This window comes from Pseudophryne corroboree, chromosome 3 (genome assembly GCF_028390025.1).
Source record: "Pseudophryne corroboree isolate aPseCor3 chromosome 3, aPseCor3.hap2, whole genome shotgun sequence".
In the NCBI taxonomy this organism is placed as follows: Eukaryota; Metazoa; Chordata; class Amphibia; order Anura; family Myobatrachidae; genus Pseudophryne; species Pseudophryne corroboree.
In genome coordinates this window covers 93435497-93445723 of record NC_086446.1, presented here as the reverse complement: position 1 = coordinate 93445723, position 10227 = coordinate 93435497, and the positions used below count along the sequence as shown (strand labels likewise).

The 10227-nt window shown below is 46.9% G+C and overlaps 1 protein-coding gene across 2 annotated transcripts in view; it reads left to right on the top strand.

Moving 5' to 3' along the window:
- Positions 1–5618: 5618 nt before the first annotated feature.
- LOC135054849 (zinc finger protein 585A-like) overlaps positions 5619–10227 on the top strand; it is a 166486-nt gene continuing 161877 nt past the window's right edge. Inside the window, exon 1 of one of the 2 annotated variants that reach the window (XM_063958247.1) lies at positions 5619–5797. The gene's annotated coding sequence lies outside the window, so the exon portion shown is untranslated. Of the gene's footprint in view, positions 5802–10227 lie in introns of both variants that reach the window. The other variant, XM_063958248.1, reaches the window with a different exon arrangement.

The following is a 10227-nucleotide window of genomic DNA, read 5'->3' as shown; positions in this document are numbered from 1 at the left end:
AGGTAAAAAAGTGGATTTGCCGGCAGTTGCCGTGGCCACCAGGTCCGAAAGACCGACCCCAAATAATTCCTCTCCTTTATATGGCAATACTTCCATATGCCTTTTGGAATCCGCATCACCTGACCACTGTCGCGTCCATAAACTTCTTCTGGCAGATATGGACATCGCGCTTACTCTTGATGCTAGAGTACAAATATCCCTCTGAGCATCTCGCATATAAAGAAAAGCATCCTTTAATTGCTCTAGAGTCAATAAAATACTGTCCCTATCCAGGGTATCAATATTTTCAGTCAGAGAATCCAACCACACTACCCCAGCACTGCACATCCAGGCTGAGGCTACTGCCGGTCGCAGTATAACACCAGTATGTGTGTATATACTCTTCAGTGTAGTTTCCAGCCTCCTATCTGCTGGATCCTTGAGGGCGGCCGTATCAGGAGACGGCAACGCCACTTGCTTTGATAAACGTGTGAGCGCCTTATCCACCCTAGGGGGTGTTTCCCAGCGCGCCCTAACCTCTGGTGGGAAAGGGTATAATGCCAATAACTTCTTGGAAATTAGCAGTTTTCTATCTGGGTTAACCCACGCTTCGTCACACACGTCATTCAATTCCTCTGATTCTGGAAAAGCTACAGGTAGTTTTTTCACCCCCCACATAATACCCCTTTTTGAGGTACCAGCAGTATCAGAGATCTGCAAAGCCTCCTTCATTGCCGTGATCATATAACGTGTGGCCCTATTGGAAAATACGTTTGTTTCTTCACCGTCGACACTAGATTCATCTGTGTCGGTACCCGTGTCGACTGACTGAGGTAAGGGACGTTTTACAGCCCCTGACGGTGTCTGAGACGCCTGAGCCGGTACTAACTGGTTTTCCGGCCGTCTCATTTCGTCAACTGACTTTTGTAATGTGCTAACATTATCACGTAATTCCATAACTAAAGCCATCCATTCCGGTGTCGACTCCCTAGGGGGTGACATCACCATTACCGGCAATTGCTCTGCCTCCACACCAACATCGTCCTCATACATGTCGACACACACGTACCGACACACAGCAGCCACACAGGGAATGCTCTAATCGAAGACAGGACCCTCTTAGCCCTTTGGGGAGACAGAGGGAGAGTTTGCCAGCACACACCAAAAGCGCTATAAATGTATATAAACAACCCTAGAAGGTGTTGTTTTTGATATAAGCGCTTTTAATATATCAATATCGCCAAATTATGCCCCCCTTCTCTTTGTTACCCTGTTTCTGTAGTGCAGTGCAGGGGAGAGTCCTGGGAGCCTTCCTCACCAGCGGAGCTGAGCAGGAAAATGGCGCTGAGTGCTGAGGAGAATAAGCTCCGCCCCTTTTCCGGCGGGCTTTTCTCCCGGGTTTTAAGAAAACTGGCCTGGGTTAAATACATACATATAGCCTTAATGGCTATATGTGATGTATTTATTTTGCCACTAAAGGTATTTAATATTGCTGCCCAGGGCGCCCCCAGCAGCGCCCTGCTCCCTCCGTGACTGAATCAGTGAGACGTGTAGCAACAATGGCGCACAGCTGCAGTGCTGTGCGCTACCTTCATGAAGACTGAGGAGTCTTCTGCCGCCTGCTTTCCGGACCTCCGTCTTCAGCGTCTGTAAGGGGGATCGGCGGCGCGGCTCCGGGACGAACCCCAGGAGGACCTGTGTTCCGACTCCCTCTGGAGCTAAGTGTCCAGTAGCCTAAGACTCCAATCCATCCTGCACGCAGGTGAGTTGGAAATCTCTCCCCTAAGTCCCTCGATGCAGTGATCCTGTTGCCAGCAGGATTCACTGAGATTTAAACCTAAAAAAAACTTTTTCTAAGCAGCTCTTTAGGAGAGCCACCTAGATTGCACCCTTCTCGGACGGGCACAAAAACCTAACTGAGGCTTGGAGGAGGGTCATAGGGGGAGGAGCCAGTACGCACCATGTGATCCTAAAAGCTTTATTTAGATGTGCCCTGTCTCCTGCGGAGCCCGCTATTCCCCATGGTCCTGACGGAGTCCCAGCATCCACTAGGACGTTAGAGAAACCACGGTTAGGTGGTATATACAATTATGGACGGGCTGCCGAGTGCCGACACAGAGGTAGCCACAGCCGTGAACTACCGCACTGTACTGTGTCTGCTGCTAATATAGACTGGTTGATAAAGAGATAGTATACTCGTAACTAGTATGACTATAAAGAAAGAAAAAAAAAACACGGTTAGGTGGTATATACAATTATGGACGGGCTGCCGAGTGCCGACACAGAGGTAGCCACAGCCGTGAACTACCGCACTGTACTGTGTCTGCTACTAATATAGACTGGTTGATAAAGAGATAGTATACTACTAATATTATATATACTGGTGGTCAGGTCACTGGTCACTAGTCACACTGGCAGTGGCACTCCTGCAGCAAAAGTGTGCACTGTTTAATTTTAATATAATATTATGTACTCCTGGCTCCTGCTATAACCTATAACTGGCACTGCAGTGCTCCCCAGTCTCCCCCACAATTATAAGCTGTGTGAGCTGAGCACAGTCAGATATATATATACATTGATGCAGCACACTGGGCTGAGCAGTGCACACAGATATGGTATGTGACTGAGTCACTGTGTGTATCGTTTTTTTCAGGCAGAGAACGGATATATTAAATAAAACAAACAACTGCACTGTCTGGTGGTCACTATGGTCGTCAGTCACTAAACTCTGCACTCTCTTCTACAGTATCACAGCCTCAGGTCAATCTCTCTCTCTCTCTCTCAACCCTAATCTAAATGGAGAGGACGCCAGCCACGTCCTCTCCCTATCAATCTCAATGCACGTGTGAAAATGGCGGCGACGCGCGGCTCCTTATATAGAATCCGAGTCTCGCGAGAATCCGACAGCGTCATGATGACGTTCGGGCGCGCTCGGGTTAACCGAGCAAGGCGGGAAGATCCGAGTCTGCTCGGACCCGTGAAAAAAACATGAAGTTCGTGCGGGTTCGGATTCAGAGAAACCGAACCCGCTCATCTCTAGTATTAAGCCTGGAGAAGGGATAAAGCAGTGATAAGTGGAAGGTGATAACGTACCAGCCAATCAGCTCCTGTCATTTTTCAAATCTGTAATGATTTGCTGGTGCGTTACCACATTCCACTTATCACTGCTTTATCACTTCTCCAGGCTTAATACATCTGCCCCGCACAGCTCCTAAAAAGCCAATTGCTCTTTTCTGTTACTGGCATGATATCCCCGGTTATGGTTGTCAACCAGATAAACAGACAAGGAGTGCAAACATTATTTCAAGCCTCAACTCTACACTTCTGGGCCCCACTTAAAACAACATCAGTGTGGAATGACATTGCATGCACGGAATTGCAATCATGTGAGTGCACGGTCACGTGACCAGGATCACGGACCAGGAAGAACCCAGCGGGTAGCGGTAGCCGGAGAAGTTACGAGAAGAAGATCAGCGGGCAGACGCAGGGACACAGCAGTGAGGATAAGGTAAGATTCCGTAAAGGTTTGAGGGCTGCGCATGGCGGAAAGTCCTATTCAGAGCTTGAAGCTAGTACACATCCCTCCGCACCTAAGACTGGACTGACTACCGGGAGCGTTAGGGATCGTGAGGGCGCCTGTACCAACGTGGCATCCCGATCAGCCTAGGCGCTGGTGTAGACAGCGTGTCCGGAGTTCTCATACCTACCATGGCTGCAAAATCCCCCAGTCTAGACCTGCTTAGGGGTACCCCGAAAATGAGAGGGACCTTTCCTTTTAACTCCGTTAACCTGAAACATCTTAATACCGATGCTGTCTTTAGTTTCTGCTATGTTCGATTTTGACTATGTGATTTCCCTTGAACTCCCCCAGAGCACAGATAGTACAGATTTTGACTATCTGTGCTTGAGATTTTGTCTATGTACAATTTTGACTAAAGGTGTGTACACACGGTAAGATATTTTCTTCCGATTCTGACTATATAGTCAGAATCGGAAGAAAAGATAGTGCAGATCGCAAGGTGACAGTCACCTTGCGATCCCGATCCGATGCCGATGCGCGGCCCCGCGCGGTCGGCATCGGCTGAAAAAATAGGCTGTGCAGGCAAGTCAATCCTGACTATCTCTATAGAAGAGATAGTCAGGATTGACACTTAGCCAAAATCGCACAGAACCAGGATCGCAAGCACACTCATTATGTGCTTGCGATACTGGCTAAGTGCCGACCCGGCCCCCCGTCGCACAGTGAGAATCGGATAAGTCCGAATCTCACCGTGTGTACACACCCTTAGTGCCAATTTTGACTATACTTTGCACTAGATTGTACACTAGATAGTCAAGATTGACTTGCCTGCACAGTCTATCTAGCCTTACAATACCGACCCCACGGGAGTGCGCATCAGGATCGAATCTGTATCTCAAGCTGCCTAGCACCATGAGATATGCACTAACTTTTCATAAGATTTTGACTATATAGTCAAAATCTCACAGATTTATCTCACCGTGTGTACACACCCTTACTTAGTACACTTACAGATGTGTCCACATACAGCTTTGCTATATCCCGCCATGTATGGCACAGTTTTGAATGACATAGATTCAGAGATTTAGCCATGCCTTGTGATTTTTCTGAATTTTCTTCTTTAATATGTTACTTTATACATATTCTATTATGGCAAACAAAAATTTTAAAATTCATCCACTCGCTACTCGTGAAGAACAGCTGAGCCGTGTTTTTCATGTTGTGCCAAATTTGTAAAAAAGCAAAGATGTAAGTGGACACATCTGTACATCTGACTCTACACAGAGACATGGTGGTAGAAAGAGACTTCTCCATACATTACCCGCAGGTTGAACCATTACCTTTATTGAATTTTTAATAATATTTTTTTTCTATCCAACCTTTGCACATACCTCCCAACATGACCCTCTCCAGGAGGGACACAATGCTCTGCTTCTGGACTTCTCTCTTAATTTGTGATTGCCAGCACCTGTATTGACCAGGTTAATGGATAAGAAAGGTGCTTCAGCACAGGTGAGGGCAATCATAAAAAAAGAGGGAAGTCCAGGAGTAGAACATTCTGTCCCTCCTGGAGAGGGTCATGTTGGGAGGTATGCTTTGCATACCCTATCCCCCACCTCCCTTCTCTATCCCCCCCCCCCCCCCCCCCATTTTTTCTTCTACCAATTATGTTTACCATTTAACTAAGTAAAGAACCCATTTTCCTATTTTTTGCATAAAAGCTTCAATTTTTAATTCACCTCCAGCACACACAATTTTACAGGTGCAAATTGTTCATTATATATTATTATATTATTACATGGCTGTCCAAGGAAAAGGTTAGCAGTGTCTAGATTGACCCCAAAATGTCGACAGACACAAGGTTGACACCCAAAAAAGGTTGACATGGAAAAGGTCAACACAGGAAAAAGTCGACATGTTTAAAAAAAATGTGTTGCATATACGTATCTATCTATCTAAAACACACACATTCACAAATGAGTGTGTTTGGGCTCTTTGGGTATAAATCCCCTCACTCCCCCCTGCTTGGCTCACGACACACACTCCCCAGGACACGTTCCCGGCTTAATCATGGCCGCCGCGTATCTTTTCGGCGACGTCACATCAAGCATCCTGGTTGCCGTGGTAACAGGCGGATTCGCGAAGCCTGCGCAGTGGGCTCCCTCCCCGGCTGCCTGTGTGTGGTCCCCATCGCATGCGCAGAGGGAGCCTCCCGTTTCCTTCGGGATAGTGTCCGGTCCCGGGCAGCAGGGCAGAGGAGAGGGGGGAGTGCCGGAGGCGGGGAGCGGCGCCCGGCAGGTAGGTGAGGGTACGGAGGCCGCCATACCACTGCCTGGGTCTGGGGAGGGGGAGGCCTGGACAGAGTGTGCTGGGAGCTGCAGCTTACAATGGGAGCAGGGATGATGGGAGAGGCCTACACGTACTGTATAGGTGATGCATAGGATCCCGCAGGTAGCCTGCTGCCTGACCTGCTGCAGCATCCTTCAACTGTGCAACTGGCTGGCTGAGCTGCAGGATGCTGGCAGCAGCTCACATACTACAGGGTTCATTACTCATTTGTATTCATATTATTAGTATTTAGCAGCTGAGGGCTGGGTGGTGCATTAGCCATGTTCATCATGAGTGCATTCAAATAATATATTAATAATAAAAATAATAATAATAATATTTATTGAGCACTTTTCTCCCAGTAGGACTGAAAGTGCTTCAGAATTGGCAGGATGGCTTATTGGCCAAGTTCTCCTTGTCCTGTCCTACTGACAGTAGTTTAAAGACACTTTAGAGGATATTTTACAAAAAGCTCACAGAGACCAGATTACAGAACTGCCGGCAAATAATATGACGTTGAAAACTTTTTGTACTTGTGTCATTTTTTTTTTTTTTTGTAATAAAAACTTGCAGCCTGTCATTGCGCAGCACCTGACGTAGGAAAAGTACATAAGCCGGCCATGTGGGCTTTACTGCAGCGGATGCTGATAAGCATTTAATAATCCTGCTGTCTTATAATGCAAGCGGGGGGTGTTGGAGGGGGGGGTCGTATAGGAATACCTGTGCCTCCAACCTTTATACATCTTCCGCTGTTTAATAGAATGGATTACATTTATTTAGTTATTTATGTAAATGTGTCGCATTTCCAATTTGTGATTGAAACACTAATACCGCTTTCACATAGCAATAAGCGGGTCACACCCTGGACTTGTACACGGGTCCTTCCCGGGTGTTACCCGCTTGAGACCCCTTTTAGACTGGCGGCACTAACCCAGTATATTGCCCGGTTGGTGACGTGTGCGGAGGCGGCGGCTGGAGATCAGATCATCTCCAAGCGCCGTCTGTCCCTATAGTACCGCCACTCCCTGTAGTGTGAACGGGTCCCAGGTGTCATCGACCCGGCAACCCGTTCACACTGCACTTCAACCTGGAAATAACCCTGCTTTATTCCCGGGATGAAATACCGGGTCAGTCTACCTGGGAAATTCTAACATACCCGTTTCACACTGCGACCGTGTCGACCCAGCAATATTTCAGCTTAATTGTCCATTGTGAAAGGGACATATTTAATCGGCAAGCCTCCTTCTCTCCACTCACCTAAGGATATTTCCACTGTCAGACTGCTCTATCCGTTTGTTCATGTCTTATGGTAATGTTAATAAATACATTGCTTTATTATAATTGATTTGACCCATTATTTTTAATAGCTCATCCTATTACGTAACACTTTATATTATGTGAAAGTGGTTGTATAAACAGTAAGAAATGACTGATGGGGGGAATTGATTCCAGCAATTCGTCTACGCACATTTACGCTGATTATGGTTAGGCTTATCATACTATCCCTTTAAACCGGGACACTCATGAATTACACAGGTTCTGGGGCTGGCTGACTTCAAGCCTACATTTTCCTTGGTTGTAATCAGCCACAGAACCTGTGTAATCCATGGTTTAAAGGGATGGCATGGTAAGCTTTATTATAGTAGCTCAACATTGCTAATTTGCCTGCACACCTCTATGGGGTGTAAGGAAAAGCCAGTGATGTCACTGGTTGCGATGTGCCCTTATATCACGGTACCGGTTTGAATGGTCGACAGTCATTAGGTCGACCACTATTGGTCGACATTGGCATGGTCGACATGGACAAATAGTCGACACATGAAAGGTCGACGTATGAAACGGTTGACATGAGTTTTTTTACTTTTTTGGGTGTCGTTTTCTGCGTAAAGTGACGGGGAACCCCAACTAGTGCACCGCTTCGCTCGCCATGCTTTGTGCAAGGTGCCTCGCTCCGCTACTGCTGCGCTTGGCACAGGTTACCGTTCCCAATCGTAGTGCACGTGGATCGTAAAGTATGGAAAAGTTCCCCAAAAGAAAAAATATGTGAAGAACTCATGTCGAACTTTTCACGTGTCGACCTTTCACGTGTCGACCATGTGTCCATGTCGACCATGTCAATGTCGACCTAATGACTGTCGACCATAACATGGTCGACCATCCAAACGAATACCTTATATCACAGCTATACATTGCAAGACTGATATCTCTCATGTACAGGCCCCCCCATTACCTTGCCCTCGCACTACTCTCTGTCTGCCCTTCAAGGGTACTCATAGTGCATTGAGTCCTGCTGTGAATAACTGTCACTCCCTTAGTATAATCTCATTTGGGGGGTTTTCTGTGTATTGTTTGTCTGAAGCTTTTTATACTGTGTTGTTTATTCATACCATAGTAATTTTCCCTGTAAGGCACTACGTACGACTGGCGGCACCATATAAATAATAAATGATAATAAAATAGATGTCCATACTAATATGAGCTTACAGTCTAAATCTGTCTAGCTTCCTTCTGCAGCCATATCTTTTATCCAGGACATCTCTGTGCCTGTGATATACAGTAGGTGTCCAGAGAGCAACTTTGTGCCCTCTCAGAAGGGAATGAAAAGAAACCACTTTAAATATGTGGCTAAAAAAAAACATTGAAGGAAAAGTCAAAAAGATAAAGCAAAGTCATTCTTAAAAGTTCCGGGATGGAGGTACAAGCATATCCGTTTCACCCCAGTCAGTGCGGTGGGCTTTACACTTAAGGGGGTACACATGTGGAGACGTGTGCTGAGCGATTTATCACAGACTGTTCGGCACACATCTCACCCCCCGCTCAGCACACAGCACGATGTGGGAGGACGGGGGGAACACTCACTTCACAAAGCGGCGAAGTGAGCGACCTGACTAGATTGTGCCTGCATGCAGACCAATCTAGTGTCAGCGATAGCGCCGCACGGGGCAGCGCATCGCTATCACTATGGGGCATACACACGGAGCCATGTATGCCTCTTTTCTAAGCAATCTAGTCAGGTTTCTTAGAAATTAAGCAAAAATCACTTAGTGTGTGCCCCCCTTTACTGTTAGTGCAGCTTTAATATTTCCCCCCTATAGCCGCCAAGATGCAGCAATTTTAAAAGCTACCACTTTGTACATATAGGGCCTAATTCAGACCTGATTGCTGTGCTGCAAATTACGCTGTCCTGCGATCAGATAGTCGCTGCCCAGGGGGAGTGAAAATTTGCCCTGTGCAAATGTGCGATCGAATGTGTACACTGTGCGAAAATTCTCACCAGCGGACAGCTGCAAAACCGTTTGCATCACACATCCAATGTTTTTCCCATTCTGTGCAGTCTGTGCGTAACTCAATACTTACTCCTCCAGTGCCAAGAAATCAGGCTGATCGGGGCCGGAGCTGACGTCACACACCATCCTGTCACTGTTTGGCGACGCACATGTGCATTGCGGTGCATACGCGTGCACAGTCATTCGATAATCGGTGACTGTGCAATTTCGCACCACAGCGAACAGGTCTGAATCGGTCCCATAGTTTTAAGTCTCTGTGTTCTTTCCTTTGTGTTATTTCCATAGCTGTTTTGCTCTAGTGAGGGGCTGCTGCATACACTGTCCGACTCTGCCCCTCATCTCAACTGTCTCCTCCTCCTCCCCTTAGTTATCTCCTCCCCTTTCTGATCTGTCCTGTGAGTGTCGTGGTACGGTGTGCTTTTAGGAGCACACCCCTCCCCCATGTTAACCTCCATACATGCGGAAAGGGAAGGAAGACCCTTCCCCCATGTCACTCCCCCTCATACCTGCGAAAGGAGAAGGCTTTAAGCCTGGTGTATATTTCCTGGGAGCATTGACTAGTTGAGTAAAGCCTGACATTGTCCTTTTAAAAAAGTTTCTACATATATCAAAATTTAGCTGTCATTTTTCCTAAGCCCCTCCTCACATCAGTACTATGGGGGACGTTTTCCCTGATAAGCACAGTAAGCAGACACATCTGCTCTCTATAATGTTCTCTGCCCCACAGAAGAGGACGAGATCCCACTATGAATGCTGGCTGGCCAGAAATCGGTAGAGTGCCCTGGTCCTCTGATCAATTTCTGGTCATCTGTGGGGGTCAATCAATGCCCGGGTCATTACAACGACTAGCCATTAGAGACTCTCGCAGGGCAATGCTAAATTCAGGAAATGTCAGTATTAGCCGGAGGAGGACCCCAATTTAGGGGTTGTGTGTAAAACCCCCTTTACTAGGGGTAATCATATGTAAAGATGTTGGGAAGAAGAGAATATAGGCGGCAAGAGGTTATCTACTGAACGAGGAGAAGGAGGCAAGTTACTTGGGGAATGTCATAAGGGAATAGTGATCTAATACAAGTACCTGTAACTGTATGGGTGATAGGACATTGGCATCTA